Raw genomic sequence first — 19700 nt, 5'->3', positions numbered from 1 at the left:
CCTCCCTCTTTACTACCTCATTTCTTCCTACCCTATTCTTCTTCCTCCATCTCAACTTGTATGGCAGAGAAGATGAAGTACATGATTGCAAAACCTTGAGGTTGAATAATTAAAACATTTTTTTAGTATCAAGATTTTTCTCTTTTTTCAAACAAAATTGTAAGCTGCAGTTGAGGAAGGAGAAGGGGGGTCCAAGCCCCCCTTCGCCTTCCTCTCATGCTTTAGGACCTCCCTTTAATCCTGAAAACTTTTCCCAGTAGAATTTGAAAACCACTGATATAGGCCAACCCCTTCATTTTACAGATGAGGAAACTGAACTTGAGAGAAGTTGAGTGACTGACTTAAACTTGCAAAGTGGGTAAGTGGTGAGCTAAGGCTAGAACTCACTGTGTTTTCACCTTACCCTATTGTTCCCCTTACTAAGTGAAGGTACAGAGTGCAAATGTGTATATTTAAGATTCCTCTCTTGAAGGATAGTACAGTCTATTTATGGAGATGGAATTTAGATTAAAAAGATGAAATGTGGGGCGCCTGGGTGGCTCAGTGGGTTAAGCCTCCGCCTTCCGCTCAGGTCATGATCTCAGGGTCCTGGATCCAGTCCTGCATTGGACTCTCTGCTCAGAAGGGATCCTGCTTCCTCCTCTCTCTCTGTCTGCCTCTCTGCCTACTTGTGATCTCTGTCTGTCAAATAAATAAATAAAATCTTAAAAAAAAAAAAAGATGAAATGTAAGGTAGTATGATGCAGCTATGAAATGGATGGAATAGGTAAATACTTCAAGAAAAGAGGAACACGGATGATCCTTCTCTTTTGGGACGGACTCTTCCAGTTCCATGAGGGCAGGGACTTGTTTGCTCTTTGTCATTTTATTCCCAGTGCAGACAGAAATGTCTGACTTCCAACAATACCAGGGATACTGATTGTAGGCAATAGAAGCTTAAAGAAAGTGGACAGGGACAACTATTTTAATCAAGGATATGTTATTACTCTCCTAATTTTGTGTTACTAACAAGAGACATTTATTGTGTAAAAACATTTTATTTGCTGTGTAAGAATCATATGCTTTATTCACCCCAGATATGTCTAGGACACTACTGCCATTTGAGAAATTACAAAGTTGTTAACATTTCCATTCATGTGGTAAGTTAGGAAGTTAGAAGAGGAGTATTGTATGAAAAGTTTTAGATTTCCCGGTTCTTAAAAATTAATTAAAATGAATTTGATAATGGTAAAGCCAATTCAGAAAGCTAGAAATATAATTAGAGTGTTAAAATATGTTAACATTAGTCAAGCCTTTTTTAAAAAATTTGGTTTATCTGCCATTCAGAGGAAATTTAGAGGTCAAGAATTATAAATAATTACAATTTAAATAAAAAGCCATTACTTGACTTATTTCTTTAGAAAATGAAACTAAATAATGCCCCTTTGTTGTTTACTGAAGGAAAGATATGATGGCATTATAGGTGTCCCATAAACATGGTTTTGTGAGTTTATATAATTAAGAGAGCATGAGTGCATGTGTGGTGTGTATGTGTGTGTGTGTGTATGTAATGAAACTGTCTCCAAGCATGGTCAGGTACAAAGGTCCATCACTTAAGTCTCAGAACTAAATAAACATGTGAGTTTATGATTATTTTATTGAGCTTGCTTATTTTATGAGCCACTAATAGCCCTTGGATCAGTTATATTGATGAGCACTGGAAACCTAAGTCTTCAAAGAGATTTTATTTATTTATTGTTTTTTATTTTAAAGTGCCAAGAAGAAAATGGCCAGTTCCCAGTCTTATTTTTCATTTACAACAAACCATAGAAATAAAATTTTTTATTATAGAGAAGAAACTAAAATAAATGTTAAGTGTTTATAAGTGGTAATTTGTTTATGACTTTCTAATTTACTTTCAATTTCCAAAGCAAACTGTTGAACTTCTGAGTTAAAGTATATGTTTTACTGTCAACTTCAATACCAGGCTTATGCTGCTTTTACACTTGCTGAACTTATTGGCAAAATTAACAGGGTTATGTGGTTTAGCATTTGTGAGGAAATAATGTGTAATGAAGCACAAATTTTAAAATTTGTTTTTGTTTTGCTTTTACATATACTGTAATTTATTTATGTAATTTGCATATATTCATGTAATTTATTCATGTCCTTTTTTTGAGAATTTCTTTCTGTGTAACTTTCTGTGGGCCTAGATGGAGTGATGCATCATTCCAGTTTAGTCTTTCCAAATTTGCCACCAGGTAAGCCCCTCACCTCTTCTAGAGCTAGGAAAATAAATCAGTGTTGTGAGGTAAAGAGACAGCCCCAGTTTCACAGAAAAAGACTTGAAGAGTCTTTAGACAAGTAAATGTTCCCTGACCAAACTATTAATATTCCTAATATGAATAGATCTAATTTGAAAATTAAGCATAAAAGTTTCACTTAATGTAGTAGTTGTTGTTTTGGGTTACTTAATCTGTTTCAAAATAAAAACTTACCTGTTTCAAAATAAAACTAAAGATTTAATATTTAGCTTTAGAATTAAGTAAACTCCTTATTCTGCTTTTTTTATTAGCATCTTTTCATTTTTATTGATAACACCTCTACTAGAGTTTGTCATGTGAAATAGAGGCATTTGCCAGTTTAGCTTCAGGTATTGTAAATATTGTGGGTTTTTTATTTAGATTATCCTAAAGTTAAAAAGGAAACCATTTCACCTGATACTTGAATGTGTTCCCTGTGGTCAAAGCCTACCTGGAAATTTTGAAGGGATTCTTAGGTTAATTTTTGAATCATGACTTTTAGTGCTAGACTATTTATTAAAATCACACTATGGAGAATGAAAAATATTATTGTCAGTTGAATCCTGTGTGTTTAGAATTAAATCCTTCAAGTTTCTTTACATGTATGAGAGTGGAAGAACAGTTAATTCAGGTGACCAAATTTGGAGTGTAAGGTTAAAGGATATCTAAGCAAGAAATGCCTATTTTCTAAGTATATAAATATTCTAAATAGGATTTATGTCCAAGTTAAATAAAACCAAAATCTAGTGTCTATTATTCTGCTAGACCTTGCATTTCTTTGTATTACAATTTACACCTTTGTAAAAATTATGAAAACAAATTCTCATGATTCATAATCTCACATAAATTCAAATGATTTTGAAATTCAAATGATTCTGGAGACAGAGGATAAAGACCTTTAAGGGGAACTCCTGGATATGAGAGCTCTAATAATACTTCTACAGACATTTCTAAAGTCCTAAAACTTGTCATTATATAGATTCTGAAATCCAAGTCTCTTAGAGTGGATTTTTTTTAACTAATATTTTTCTCTCAGTGAAGATAGTAAAATTTATAGCAAAGTAAGAGCTAGATGTTGAGTCTGGGAATGGAGTAGCTAATGGAGCCCACTGTAAAAACTAAATAAAGTGTCTTGTTAGACTCTGGAGTCCCCAAATGTGATGCAGTGACCTGAGAATGCATTTGGTATCAAATAAATTTAGGTTAGAATCTTGGTCTTGTCTGTGTTACGTGTCCCTGCTGAAGTTACTACACCTTTTGAGTCTCAGTTTTCTCATCTATAAAACTGAGGACAGTAACACATCTTAGTGTAGGGCCTGGTTAGGATTTAATTAGAAAAGGGCCTTGCAAAATGCCTTGCTCAGAATTGGCCCATCGTACATGTTAAGGCACAGAACTCTTCTTTCAGCGCAACTCTGGGATTGTCCCGCCAAAGCTACAGCCCTTTCTAAGAGAGATCAGCCTCTTAGATTATCTTCCTAGTTTTGCTCATGAATGAAGGCAAATGATTGTTTTACCTAAAAAAATAGAAATGATTACCTTTAACAGTCAGCAGTTACATAAACCAAAAAGGACAGGAGAAGGGCTATATTTCCTGCAAGTTAATTAAAGCTTTTATTTCTTGCATACCTTAAACATTCTAAAAATCTACACTTTTTTTTTTAGTTTCATAATCCATATGGAATATCTGGATTTTCTTCTGCCTTCTTTGAAAAAACAAGTGTGTGACTCCTTCATTTGTTTAGAGTTTCAGACAAATAATAACTCACACTAAGAATTTTATGAAGGCCAGTTACAATCCTAAACGATTCACATGTATTAACATACTTACTCCTCAGTTATATGTGAGATATTATTTCATTTTTACACATAGAAATTGAGACAAAAAGAATTCAGGTACATTTCCCTGAGGTCACATAACTAATAAGTAGTAGAGCCAGGATTTAAACTTTCGGAGACCGTCTTTAGAGCGCTATGCTTATTCATAGCACAGTAAAAAATCAGAGATAAGTCAGTCTATATAAATAATACTGGGCTCTGTCATTAATGAGGTCCTGTCTCTTGTTTTTAATAGTTTTTTTTTGTGTGTGTATGTGTATGTGTATGTTTTGTATAAAGAAATTGCTATGCTGTGTGAGTACTTATTGGTTAAATAAACATTTTGTTTATTAGAAACTAGGTAACAGGAGGAAATATAACAAGTGTCCTATATTTGTTTAACTACCATGAGGTATGAACATGAAGGAGCACTTCACCATAAACTGAAAAAAATTGAAACGTATACTTTTTCAATCCCGAATAGTTTAGATATTTTTTGGTGTTTGGGTAAGAATTTTGTTTTTGAAAAAAATCCTCTGCTATTTAAGAACAGTGTAATTTTTATTGAATGGATGCTTAATTGCCTAATAGCTAATATTTGGCTTGTTTATGTTATATGTAAGGTAATTATGTTATTAATCAAAATAGTTTTAAAAGTTTATCCAGAATTAGTAACACACCGGAAAATATCTACCATGTGCAGTGCATTAAATCTGAACCTGGGAAAAATAGCCTTCCCTTTTTGGAAAGGGACACATACTGATGGTCAGTGTGTGCAGCCACAATGGAACCCAGGCTGGAAGTGCCAAAGAGAGCAAAGCAGGCAGCTCTGGCAAAATCCTACATGACTGCACTTGAATATGCAAATACAGGTCTTTGATATGATTTTCAGTTTTACATTAAGACAGGGAAATTAAGAGTGAATAATAAAGATAGCATTTAAAATAAAAACTCAGCTGGAGAGCGAGAAACTGTTCACGACTCTTCGTTTCTTCATATCTAGGTGTGATACCAGAATAATATCTTACCTTATTTCTTGAACCTTACCCTAAAATAGCTGAGGTACTACATAGTGTTATACATACTACTGCAGAGTAAGTAGAGGACGCCTGGTCTCCAATCCTAAAACTGATCTTGAGTGAGTAACATCCTTTCTCTGGATCTCATTCTCTCATCAGAGGTTGGAATTAGGTTGTTGGCTTTCAAACAGTGCTCTGCCAAGTCCAACAGATCTGGAGTGCTTTAGTTTCCCACATAATTGACTTTGTGTTTTACCTCTTGGTTGCATGCTTGATATTTATTTAAAAGATACTCCCATAAAATAAAGATTTGAAAAGTTCCTGGATTAGATTACATCTGGAAATCCTTCCATATTTTCTAATCCATTTCTTCTGTTCTAATTTCTGGGCTAGAATTAGACACACAGATTACCAGTGCTTTATATTCTAGACTTTTCATGGGCTACTCATCTACCCATTTGTACCAGTGGCAGCTCCAGTTGTTTTTCAAGGTCCAACTCTATGGCCATCTCTGTGATGGAGAGACTTCATACACCAGGGAAAAACTCTCCTTCCTTGGAATTTTAGTAACAGTATGTTAGCATATTTCTTTATGAGGCACTTACCTGTTCCGCATTCTCTCATGGTTTTTATGTCTTTGAAGAGTTTCCGTCTCTAATTCCTGCAGGGATAGCAAGAGTATAGGGATGAATAAAAGATAATGATGCAATGATAGGGCACTCCCTGGAGAGCATGTGTGTCATCAGGAGGGGTCAGAGCCTTAATGGGCTTCCTGGAGACTGTCCACAGGGAAATTTAAGATCAATAGTACCAAATTGCATTTCAGTAAAACAGAATGTACACCCAAATGTCTTATGAAGGTTTTAGCTTTTGGAAATTTACATTAAAAAATAGAAACCAAATAATGCCAGAATAACAACCAAAAAATGTGCAATGGCCAATTCTGTACACCTCTGAACTACACATGCATGTATGTCTTCATTCCTTAACATGAACACAATCTATGTGTTTATACCTTTGTTCAACAACAAAATTTAGTGTATATTATTGGGAACAGTCTTTTTATATAGGCTTGAGTCAAATTATGATATTAATTAAAACCAGGTCAAGCTTCACTGTCAAGAGCAATATGACAATATCCTCAAAATGATAAAATTGTAAGTGGGGGTCATGTTTAAAGGTAAAATCTTTTGCTCTTCACCTCAATATTTTCCTACTCTATGCTCTGCTGTATAATGTAAATACCTTCCAGAACAAGAAGGAAGTTAAGGAACATTTCACAGTATTACTAGAGTTAAGTAAGAGGCAGATGGCTTGGCCAGTTGCCTAGAAGAATAGTCTCATCTGAAAATTGAGGAGGGTTTTAGTGCCAGCTTCTTCTGTTAATCTCAAAGGAGATAGTTTTCTGTTTTGTCACTTTTCCTGAGCAACTTTAGTACTTACTAAATAAAGTAGGATATGCCAGAATACTGACAAGTTTATATTCTTTTAAATATTGATCTGCTGGTGATCACACTTTACTTATTCTCATCAAAATAGTTTTAATTTTAAACTATCCAAACAAAATTTTAAGCACTCATATTTTAATCCTCATATAACAGTGATAGTGTTTATATTACATTTATGCTAGTGTTTTATTATTGTTTCCTATTTGAAGTAATTCCCAATTAGCTTTCATATTCTAGTTAAAAGAATAATCTAATCTTATTCTGTTTATGACTAAATAACAGAGTATTCAGTAGTGACTGGGCATTTAGGAAGGATGCTTGAGCACTTCTGAACTCAATGACCTATGAACTTAACATGCACAAACAAAAAAAAAGTTTGAAATGATGTGTTTATGATAAGATGACAGCTTTTCAATTATGAGGAAATCACCAGTTGTTTATCAGCTTGCACTCTACTAAAATAAGTATAAGATTGATTATATTCCTTAAAAAAAGTGAGTGATGATTTATTAAAATATATATTCATTTATTTCAAATAGTTTGAATAAAATTTCTCTTGATTTTATTTTAATAAATCAGCCAAGAGAAGTTCACATTTTCTTTCCAGCACAAATGTAATTCTTAAAGTAGTTTTGATAGTTCAGAGATCTCTGCACTACTCAGTACCTTTTCTTTTTAATAGTCCTGTTAACAAAGTAGACAGAGATGATCATTTATTATAAGAAAGGATAATCCACCTATTTTCCCCACGGAAATTCCCGCTGGTGCAGGGCCCCTCCCTGCACAGACTCTTACACTTCTGCCATTTCTTTCCTCAGCCTTTGTTACACTGCCCCCTGCATCTCGCCAAGCGGCCTCACACTGTAAATTGTTCAGGTTAGTCATCTCTCTTTTTTCTCCCTAAGAAAGTATAGTCTGCAATTTTTCATTGAAGTTCAGTATCATTGATCTAAAGCTGAGCTTATTCAGTGATAAGTCTATTCTCTTTAAACTCAAGGAGGCAGCTAGTATTTAAAAAGAAAGTATAGATAATATTTTTAAACTATATACCAGATATTTTCCTTGAAGATTTATCATAATAGATCCGTTGCAGGACTAAACAGGCTAAGATCTTAATAAGCATTACTAGTTATATTTGCTTAGAACTATTTCCGTATGTTAATATACTTGGTCAATAATAACTAACAACAATGATGAGAAGAAAAACCAACTTAACACAATTTTCTATGCAGAAGACATTTTCATATGAAATACCTCATTGAATTATAACTACCCTAGTCTTAGTAGTAGTATTGTATTAGTAGTGTTATTACAGATACTAGTAAAGATTCAAAAGTTGGGTTAAGAAAGACTAAAGTTAAGGAAGCCAGTGTATGGCAGCTTTCGGAATGTAAATCTTTTATTCTTGTAATGAAATAAAATTCTGGCAAAACTGACAATATTTTTCTTTTTGACCCAGTATATCATTGTGGGACAATAATCTCAAGTAAATATGAATTTTTAATATCAGCATTTCTTAAAGTAGAAATTATTAGAAACAAATCAAATTATTAAATAAGAGAATAGTTAATTATATATCTTCATGAGAAGCATTAAGCCTGCATGACAAGGTGTGTTTTTTAATAACATGGGAAAATGCTCACAGATTTTTTTTTACATTATTTTTTTAAGTTTTTTCTTAAATACCAGTTCATTAGTATACAGTGTATTTCTAGTTTTAGTACAGTGTAGTGATTCATTATCTTTCTGTTAATCTCTTTCTCTGACTTATTTCACTTACAATAATACTCTCTAGCTTCATCCATGTCATTGCAAATGGCAAGATTTCTTCCCTTCTTATGGCTAAATAATACCCCATTGTATAGATGTATATGTATGTGTGTTTATATGCGTATATAAGTATATAGACACATGCCTCACATCTTCTTTATCCACTCATCAATCGATGGACACTTGGGCTGTTTCCGTAATGTGGTTATTATAAATAATGCTGCTTTAAACATTGAGGTGCATGTATCCATTTAAATTAGTGTTTTTGTATTTTTGTGGTAAATATCTAGTAGTGTGGTTGCTGGATCGTAGGGTAGTTCTATTCTTAACTTTTCGAGAAGCCTCCACACTGTTTTCCACAGTGGCTATACCAGTTTGCATTTCCATCAAAAGTGTAAGACAGTTCCTTTTTCCTCCATATCCTTGCCAACATCTGTTGTTTCTTGTATTGATTTTAGCCATTCTGACAGATGTGAGGTGATACTCTATTGTTGTTTTGATTTGCATTTCCCTGATGATGAATGATGATGTCGATCATCTCTTCATGTGTCTGCTAGCCATCTGTATTTTTTCTTTGGATAAATGTCTACTCATGTCTTCTGCCCATTTTTAAATTGGATTATTCGTTTTTTGCATGTTGAGTTGTTCAAATTCTTTATATATTTTGGGTACTAACTCTTTTTCAGATATGCTGTTTGCAGATATTTCCTTCCATTCCACAGGTTGCCTTTTAGTTTTGTTGGTTGTTTCCTTCTCTGTGCAGAGCTTTTCATTTTGATGTAGTTCCTATAGTTTATTTTTGCTTTTGTTTCCCTTGCTTCAGGAGACATATCTGGTTACTATGGCTGATGTCAGAGAAATTACTGCCTGTGTTCTCTTCTAGGATTTTAATGGTTTCAGGTATCACATTTAGGTCCTCAGTCCATTTTGGATTATTTTTGTGCATAGTGTAAGAAAGCGGTCCAGTTTCTCTCTTTTTACGCTGCTATCTAGTTTTCCCAGCACCATTTATTGAAGAGACTGTCTTTTTCCCATTGGATATTCTTTTGTGCTTTGTTGAAGATTACTTGACCATATAAGTTTGAGTCTACTTGTGGGTTTTCTGTTCTGTTCTATTGACTTAAGTGTCTGTTTTTGTGCCACTACCATACTATTTTGATCACTACAGCTTTGTAATATAAATTGAAGTTGAGAATTGTGATGCCTCCAGCTTTGATTTTCTTTTCAAAATTGCTTTGACTATTCAGAGTTTTTTTTGGTTCCATACAAATTTTAGTGTTGTTCTAGATCTGTGAAAAAAATGCTGTTGATATTTTGATAGGGATTACATTAAACATGTAGATTGCTTTGCATATTTTAAACATTTTATCAGTATTTGTTCTTCCAATCCCTGAGCATGGGATGTTTTTCCATTTCTTTATTTTAGCTTCAGTTTCTTTCATCAGTGTTTTATACTGTTCAGAGTACAGTCTTTCACCTCTTTGGTTAGGTTTGTTCCAAGGTAACTTACTATTTTTGGTGCAAATGTTAGTTGGATTTTTTTTTTTTAATTTCTCTTTCTGCTGCTTCATTATTGGTGTGCAGAAACGCAACAGATTTCTGTACATTGATTTTGTTTCCTGAGATTCTTCCTGAATTCATTTATTTGTTCTAGCATTTTTTTTGGTGCCATCTTTGGGGTGTTCTGTATACAGTATGTCATCTGCAAATAGTGAAAGTTTTACTTCTTTCTTACCAGTTTGGATGTCTTTTCTTTTTGTTGTCTGATTGCTGAGGCTAGGACTTCTAGTAGTATGTTGAATAAAAGTGGTCAGCATGGGCATCTTTATCTTGTTCCTGACCTTAAGGGTAAAGCTCTCAGTTTTTCCCCATTAAGGATGATGTTAGCTGTGGGTTTTTCATGGGTGGCCTTTATTATGTTGTGATATGTTTTTTCTAAACCTCCTTTGTTGAGGGTCTTTATCATGAATGGAGTTGTACTTTGTCAATTGCTTTTTCTGCTTCTACTGAAATGATCATATGGTTCTTTATCCTTTCTGTTATTGTGATATATCATGTTGATTGATTTGCAAATAGTAAGCCACCCTTGTAGCCTAGAAATAAATTCCACTTGATCGTGGTGAATGATTTTTTTAATGTATTATTGGAATCTTTTTTGTTAGTATTTCGTTGAGGATTTTTGCATTGGTGTTCATCTGGATATTGGCCTGTAGTTCTCTTTTTTAGTGGTATGTTTATCTCTTTATAGTATCAGGGAAATTATGACCTCATTGAATGAATTTGGAAGTTTTTCTTTCTTTTTCTATATTTTGGAATAGTTAGAGAAGAATAGGTATTAACTCTTCTTTAAAATGTTTGGTAGAATTCACCTGTGAAGGCATCTGGTCCTGGACTTTTGTTTTTTGGGAGTTTTTTGATTACTGAATCCATTTCTTTGCTGGTTATCAGTCTGTTCAAACTTTCTGTTTCTTCCTGTTGCAGTTTTGGTTGTTTATATGTTTCTAGAAAGTTATCCATTTTGGCTAGGTTGTACAGTTTGTTGGCTTATAGTTTTTCATAATATTCTCTTATAATTAATTGTATTTTTATGGTATTGGTATTTCTCCTCTCTCATTTGTGATTTTATTTATTTGAGTCCTTTCTCTTTTTCTTGGTAAGTCTGGCTAGAGTTTTATCAATTTTATTGATTTTTTTCAAAAAACCAGCCCCTGGTTTCACTGATCTGTTCTACTGGTTTTTTTAGTTTCTATATCATTTATTTCTACTCTTATCTTTATTATTTCCCTCCTTCTACTGGTTTTAGGTTTTGTTTGTTGTTGTTTTTCTGTCTCTTTTAGGTATAAGGTTAGGTCATTTATTTGAAATTATTCTTGCTTCTTGAGGTAGGCCCGCATTGATATAAATTCCCTCTTACAACCTCTATTGCTGCATTCCAAAGGTTTTGGACCATTGTGTTTTCATTTTCATATGTTTATGTGTACTTTTTAATTTCTTCTTTAATTTCTTGGTTGACCCATTCATTGTTTAGTAGCATGTTAATTAACCTCCATGTATTTGTGGTCTTTCCAGGTTTTTTCTTGTGATTGACTTTTAGTTCCATAGCATTGTGGTCAGAAGAGATGCATGTTAGACTTTCAGTCTTTTTGAATTTTTCGAGCCTTGTTTTGTGGACTAATAATACATGATCTGTTCTGGAGAAGGTTCCATGTGCACTTGAAAAGAATGTGTATTCTGCTGTTTAAGATGAAATGTTCTGAATATATCTGTTAAATCCATCTTTTTCAGTGTGTCATTCAAAGCCATTGTTTCCTTGTTGATTTTCTGTTTAAATGATCTGTTTGCTGATGTAAGTGAGGTGTTAACATCCCCTACAATTACTGCATTATTATCAGTGAGTTCCTTTATGATTGTTACTATTTTATGTATTTGGGCGCTTCTGTGTTGGGTGCATAAATATTTACAGTTGTTATATCAGGAAATGTTCACAAGTAATGGTCAGTGAAAAGAGCAGGATATACAATATACAACAAACATTATCACAGTTATGGAAACATACCTTTGAGTCCTGAGCCTAACTGCTCCAATGTGTTAGGCTTCTACCCATCTCAGGATCTCAGGGCCTTCTCTGGAATTCTCTTGGTCCACTTCTTTGCCTGGTTACTCCTCCTTCAGGTCCCCGATTAAATGTTATTTTCTCAGGAAAGCATTTGCTGACCCTCAGAGTTGTTTTAGACTAGGTATGCTCTTTCTCCAGTTATGTAATTCTCGTAACACTTAAATTTTCCTTCATAATACTTTTTATGATTATAGTTAACTTACAGTATCTTTTGAATATCTGTCTTTCTCAGTAGACTCTAAGCTTAATTGAGCAGTAACTGTGTCAGACTTGTTTGCTAAAATGCCTGGCACAGAGACTGGGACATAAAATGAATTATAAATATAAACAAGTAAATACTTGTTGAATAAATGAATGAATGAATGAATGAATACAGGGCACTATGCTGAGAACTTTTCATGTAATCTTATTGAGACCCCACAAAAATGGTGTGGAGTAGGGAACATCTTGGTCACATTTTATGAGTAAAGAAACTAAATCTAAGAGAAAATTGTCCGAATTTATATAGCAAGTAAGTGGGACAGCTTAAATTTAAACTCTGGTATCTTTAATTATAGTGCCCAAGATTTTAGCCTCTGATTGTGTGTTTGCATAACTAATGCAATTAATAAGAAAACTATATCTTATTGAACTATATTAAATGTTTACATTTGTAGGTCAAATATGGTAATATATCACCAATTTCCTATTTATTAATAATAATGATAAATGAAATTAGTGGTAGAATTGCTGTGTGTTTTTTTGCATACTCTTCTACATTCTTCAAATTTTCTATACCAAGTATTTATCATTTTCTGTAAAAATAAAGACAGTCATGGGGCATCTAGGTGACTTAGTCAATTAAGCATCTGCCTTTGGCTCAAATAATGATCACGAGGTCCTGGGATCGAGCCCACATTGGGCTCCCTGTTCAGTAGGGTGCCTGCTTCTCCCTCTCCTTCTATGTATACTTCCTCGATCTCTCTCTCAAATAAGTAAATAAAATCTTAAAAAAAAAAAAAGACAGTTATTAAAGTCTATTCACCCTGAACTGGTGAGGCTAGATCTCAAGTCTATTTCTTTGGCACAAAATCCCAAAGAATTACCACTGAGTAAATAGACTGTGAAAGAGAACATCAGAGTTCTGTGTATTGCAAAGTTGATAACTCTCTTGTGATTTGCTGTTAAAACTGACAGCTAATCAACTTTTCTGGTTAATGTAATCCAGAGTCAATCTTTAAAATACATTTTTAAAATTTCCATTTGAAATTCTGTGTAAAATCTAAGGCTGCAGAACAGGAAGCCACATTAAATCTATAACATTGAAAGAATTAATGTATTGAGCTGGTTAAATGTATTTCTTTATAATATGCCTTTCACCTTTTCTGATATTTTCTCATATACTGCTAGCAGTCGAGTTTATAGCATTGAGCTTTAAAGACACACATTTTATTTATTATAAGCATTAGTATTCAAGGTAAACTTAGCTTTCAAAAGTTTGTTTTGTTCCTGGAACCCACCAAGGTAACATAATTTAAAATTTATTTCTGTAATTTTCATCATACTTTTGACTTCCCTCCCCATGATTGTTATCTTGATTGTTCCTGCTCTTGAAATAGATACAAATGAGCAAGGACTATGAATAACAACAGGTACCTACCACTCTAGTTTGTTAAATACTTTTAACAGGGAAGGATAAAGTTTCTTGGAATATAGGCATTTGATAGGCATGGAGTTAGGTCATGCTGCCTACACATGGATCCTGATGATTGTGATAGCTTCTGGCTCCATATAAGTCTACTCCAGCTGTGCATTCATTATACTCTGGGTCCAAAGAATCAGATATGAATCCTAAGTGATCATACAGGGCCTATTCTTACATATGATTTACCTGCCTTGAATGAATGAATGAATGAATGAATGATGAATGATGAATGAACGGACTATACCCTAGCTGGATTCTTAATTTCTAGCTGTTGTTTCTTGGTGATTACATTGGACTTGTTGGCCTTGACCTTACAGATGAACCTGATTGTTCCCTTTGCACATTGTCCTTAAAGACCAAGCTTTGCCAAATTACTTCCCCTTAAGCCCTCTTAAAGTAAAGCTTTAATTGTCCCTCTTGAAGGGACCCCAGCATAATTTCTTTCTGGACATTGACAGTAATTTTAATATATTTTAACAACTAGATTTAAATAACTTGGCTTGGCTTTCCTTTCTTCCTTCACTGATCATATGCATGTTGAGTTTGTGTTATCTGCAGAGGAGTGAGCTAAGCTTTGAGAGGGAAGACAAATGCACTTAAACAATAGTCCTTGCCTAATGGTATTGTGTACTTTAGTTAAATTAGTAATAATTTGCTATGGTTCATTTGCAGAAATCAGTGTGTTTCCTTATAGATGGAACCTGGCCAAATTCAAGCAAATGACAAACAAAAATTTAAAAACCTTTTCTAGGCTTAAAATTTTAAAGTTGATTTTGAAAATTCACTCTCCAAAAGTGAATTCAAAAACTGAGTACTTTAAAAATCTTATTTAACATCTCAACAATTTAAAATAGGACAAAACTTAGTAACCCACTTGTTTCTTCCCTCACTCTTTTCTGAATGATGTCAGTGCTTTAAAACTCAATTTCAAAATCTTTAATTTCCTTCATGATAATGTTTACCTTGGGACAGGCTTCTCTTGCCAACTCACAAACAGGCTGTTCTTTTGCACATAATTGCATGTGTGGATCAACCGCTCTTTTTATTTATTTTATTATACTAGTAAAATTTATAGCGTGTTCTTAGCTCCAGGACCTGCCACATTGAAGACTTCCAAGATAGATATGTATTGATCATTTTTTGATCTTTTTATTTGTAAACTGCTTTGTAAACATTTAATGGCCTCCAATCATTCATGGAAACAAATCTGAAAATTCTGCCTAGCTCTCTCTAAACCTCCATAATATGATCCCACTCTAAAGACCCAATGACATTTCTCACACATTCTTTCGAACATCCATTACTCGATTTCCTTTGACCCCCCAAATCTTCTTTTCTTTTGTTCACCAGTCAAAATTTACACCTTCTGTAAAGTCTAGCTTTACAGGTTGGATCATTCCAATCTTCAATTATGAATTGTCCTCTGAATTTCAGAAGTAACTAGAGTTAGAAGAATGTAATTGCCCAGTTATTCATTCTAATTATTCTTACCAGTTTTTCTCTCCACAAATAGTTAGGACTCCTTAAGACTAGAAAGCATGTTTTCTATCTTTATGTCCTCAGACCCTAGCACAATGGTATTCCTCACTAAGGACCACTTAATAGGGAGTTTAGAAATTGCTTCTGTTATATATAATTTGACAAAACTGAACATTTGGACATTTTGAACAATAAGCTTAGAATCATGCAATTTTAGAAGTCTGAAGCATTAGGAATCTTAAGGATTAATATACTGAATTCTTCATGGTACAGATAAGACTGAAATTTAAATGGAGACAGTATGGATCATCCATTCCTGGGGGACTTTATCTCAGTGTCTTTGATATCCTTTCTTGTTCTGTTTCCTCTGACTTTAAGTGGAATATATGTGTTGTGATGGTTCTCATCTATTAAAAGATGTTAAAATACAGTGTCTTATTTATGCTTTGGTCAGAAAGGCAGAAACCACTTCAGGAATTTGAAGAAGGAAGGAATTAAATTCAAGAAACACAGGGCTCACAACACCATTGGAAAACCTACAGAAACAAAATTCAGGAAAGAAGGCTATTAGCTTTCAGGTTCACTGCTAACTTTGGAGCCAGGGAGCTGCCATCACTGATCAAACTGTCTCCAACATCAAGGGGCTGGGTTCCAGGAAAACGGGCAGCGGGCTTTATAGAAACTTCCGTATGGTAAAGCTCAGGCATTTATTTGCTTCCCATTGCCACATGAGCAATAGATTCTACATCTCTTCCACCTTGTAAATGTATGCAAGTGTTTCTGAATGGCAGAATCTGAACTGGAAAAAGAAATTTATTCTTATATTTGCATCTTACTAGTTCTCTATTCCAATGGTTTGGTGCCTTTCCGCACACTTCAGTAGCTCACAAATGATCAGTCTGCTATACCACTGAACAGTAATAGTGTTTATAATAATAGAATTGTTAGTACTGGAAGGAACTAGAACTAAATTGAACCCATCTTCTCTTAATTTAAAAGGTCAAAATTGCATAGTAATGGGGTTGGACAGCCACCTTTTAAAAGCCTACCTCCTTGGCTAGAGATGGAGGGTTTTCCACTACATGAGCTCTGAACCTGCCCATTGCTCTATACTTACAGTCAATTTAATTTTATGACCTTCTGATTTAATGAGATAAGTACTTCTTATGCCTAATTACTTAGTGCTAAAACCACGTTTTAGTTTTATAAGACACACTTCAAAAATTGTTATTCAATTTTATCACATACATACTGACCAAAAAGGAGTTTAGATTGCTCATTGCTGTTTCAAGATGAAATCACCATTTTATCTGATGACTTACAAAAGGGAAAGTTGACCAATAAATCTGTTTAATCAGATCTCTCAATATTGTGAATGATCCTCCTGGTAGCCAGATATTATAAGTCTATTGTGGCCACTTCTCATTTTTACTTGTTGTTCTGCATGGAACTTACTGTGGCACTAGGGCTTTCTTAAGAATAAACCATTCCAAAATCACACTGTTATTATAGGTTGCTTTGTCCTCAGGCTTTCTAGTATTCCTTTTGGGCTATTGGTCTTTCAACATGCAGTTAGGGGATTAAAGTAAATCATTTAATCCATGCAGCATGTCACTCAATAGTATACTTTTGGAAATTGTTTCCACAGGAGCACCAGTGAAAGCAGCCAGTCTGAGATATTGACACTATAGAAAAAACTGACAGCTTACTCCTTGTATTGATTCTACTCTTCTCTACAAATATAGACTCCGTTCCCTACCACAGCCTTGTAAGTGGTGACTGCTGAGGTTTCTAAATTGCTTTGTAAATTATTTATTACTTGACACCTTGTAAAGACCTCTTTTCTTCTTGTCTGACTTGCTAGTGATTTCTAAGGTCTCATTTATATTGAAAGGTCTCAGTCTATACTGACCACACCTTCCTATAAGTTTTTCTTATTACTTTATGTTGGAAATATGACTAGTTCTACCATATTATGACCATACCTTTGTCATTCTTATTTCTGATATGTTGTCTACAAATTGTCATAAATGCTTATATGCATATGTTCCCCACTGAGCCCTGGACAGGCTGGCAATTTGGAACTTTGCACGGGCAGTTAAGTAACGCATTTTCAAATTTAAAAAGTTGAAAATATTTGGAGGCCACTTATTTAATGTTGGAGGAAATAGTTTTTATTAGTAAAAATTGTTTATCACATCAGATACACATTTAATTCATGTACACTGATATAATAGAAACAGTGTTCTGAAAAAATTTGCAGATCCTTTTTTTAAAATTACTCTCTTCTTACTTCAATTTTCTTTTGTGATTCTGTGTACCATAAAATTTTTAATGTTCACAATACGGATAATAAAAAACAGACTATTATGTCTGTAAATGGGGCAGTTTGAAGACTGTGACTGCCTACTTTTAGTTGACTAAAATCATATACACGCATATAAAAATACTCAACATAAAAGTTTTGTGCTTGACAGTATGAGTTTCTTCCTTCCTTTCTCCCTGGTTTCCTACATTGGTAGGCTCAAGACCACTATATACTTGGTGACTCAGGGCTGGAGTTACTGTAGCATCCCTTATAGGTTGGGAATTCAAGAAGCTTCTCGTCCCATCCATTCTTTTTTTTTTTTTTTTTAAGGTTTTTTAAAAAATATTTTATTTATTTATTTGACAGAGAGAGTGATCACAGGTAGGCAGAGAGGCAAGCAGAGAGGAGGAAGCAGGCTCCCCACTGAGCAGAGAGCCCGATGCGGGGCTCGATCCCAGGACCCTGAGATCATGACCTGAGCCGAAGGCAGAGGCTTTAACCCACTGAGCCACCCAGGCGCCCCTCGTCCCATCCATTCCTTAAAATTCACTTGATTATGTTTGAAAAGTGTGGACTTCTCAGTGTCATCTCCACCATTTATGAGCTTCTGTGACTTGAGGAAAGTAAATTAGGTTTTGTACATACTAGTTTCTTCAGTAAAATGAAAGAACAATAATGATGATAACAACCCAGAAGGTTATTGGAAGAATAAATGTGGTAATATAGGGTATTAGCACAGGCACATATTAGATATCTATCATGGTTATGACATAAGTTGTACATAATTTTTGCTAAAGAATTTAATTTTATGATGTTTTTATTTTTATGTAATACCAATAGATATTGCTGAGAATAAAGAAAATATGTAGCAAATAATGGTACATTGAAACCATAACATCTTTTAGGAAATTTTTTCTAACTATAGAAATTTAAGGAGGATAAAAACATACTTGTAAGATCACTGTAATTTGCAATGAAATCAGGAATACAAATCTGTTGGAAGACACAGGTTTTGATCCATTATGAAGATTTATAAGCAGAGGAAGCCAACTATTTCCAGACAGACTGCTGTGGGCAAGAGAGTGCATAGGAAAAGCAAAGCTGGAAACCAGCAAGCTGTCTTTAGAGAAAGAGACCATTGTAGCCATACATGTCAAGCCTGTTTCAGTGATACTCTTACCAAGCAAAGTTTGGTCTGGAGCAATGCTGATTTTCTTGTCCACCGTTTTATGTCAACATATATTGTTATGACCTTGTTTCATTCTTTCCCTGCATACTTTAATGGCAGTTGCTTTTTTTTTTTTTTAAGATTTTATTTACTTATTTGACAGAGAGAGATCACAAGTAGGCAGAGAGGCAGGCAGAGAGAGGTGGGGAAGCAGGCTCCCCGCTGAGCAGAGAGCCCGATGTGGGTCTTGATCCCAGGACCCTGAGACCATGACCTGAGCCGAAGGCAGAGGCTTAACCCACTGAGCCACCCAGGCACCCCTGGCAGTTGCTTTTAAAACGAGTTGTCTATACCTATTTTCATACTTTACTTCTGGCTTTAAATACTTGTTTCTTAAAATTGTTTCAATGTTTTAAGGTCCCGCTAAAGTGCCACCTTCCCGTAATCTGTCCCTAGAGTTCCCACTCACTTGTTTCTTTTCTTTCCAAAGTCTTTTGGCCCTGATAACGATGAATCACCCTAACCATTATCTGAGGTTAGATACCATCCTATTTGGTTAAGTAATTATTTAATATAAAACTATTCCAGAGCTAGACACATGTAAGGCAAGGAAGATTATTTTACTGCCCCTTCAGTAGCTACATAATGAAAGATTAAAAGGAAAACTGAAAAGCTGGTTAAGTCAGAGAGTATTTTCAGATAAAATGCGCATTCTAGCACTAAACTAGAGTTTTCTAGTAATCCTCTATGTTGTGCAACATCTTACATATATATCCTACTGTCGCCTATTAATAACTGACTTTACCACACTACTTCAGAGATTCCATAAAGCTTTCACATAATTTATTTCATTTATTTTTCAAAATAATTTTATGAGATTAATCTTAACCTCATTTTGCAGAGAAGAACCAAAGCCCATAAGAGGTTATGTGATTGGTTCTGAGTTGCACTGAAGTCCTTTGCTTTTCTGTCAGTCCCAGCTAACCTCACATAGTGTGGCTCGTTCATCCTCACGGTAACCACATGAGGAAGGCCAGGAAGACATTTTCTAGCTTTGGTTAGTAAGCAGTGGGGCTGATTTCTCTTGATAAAAAATGAGAGAATAACT

The 19700-nt window shown here is 34.3% G+C and overlaps 1 protein-coding gene across 2 annotated transcripts in view; it reads left to right on the top strand.

Annotated features, from left to right (window-relative positions):
* Positions 1-320: 320 nt before the first annotated feature.
* Positions 321-19700, top strand: part of HNF4G (hepatocyte nuclear factor 4 gamma) — a gene marked incomplete at its 5' end in the record, with an annotated part of 76415 nt that continues 57035 nt past the window's right edge. The window contains one exon of one of the 2 annotated variants that reach the window (XM_080799910.1): positions 321-358. Of the gene's footprint in view, positions 359-16842; positions 16885-19700 lie in introns of those variants that run through there. The other variant, XM_080799911.1, reaches the window with a different exon arrangement.

The sequence above is a fragment of the Martes martes genome (genome assembly GCF_963455335.1).
Source record: "Martes martes genome assembly, chromosome: 4".
Lineage (NCBI taxonomy): Eukaryota > Metazoa > Chordata > Mammalia > Carnivora > Mustelidae > Martes > Martes martes.
Note: the sequence above shows the minus strand (reverse complement) of the source record. Positions and strands in the feature narration are given on the sequence as shown.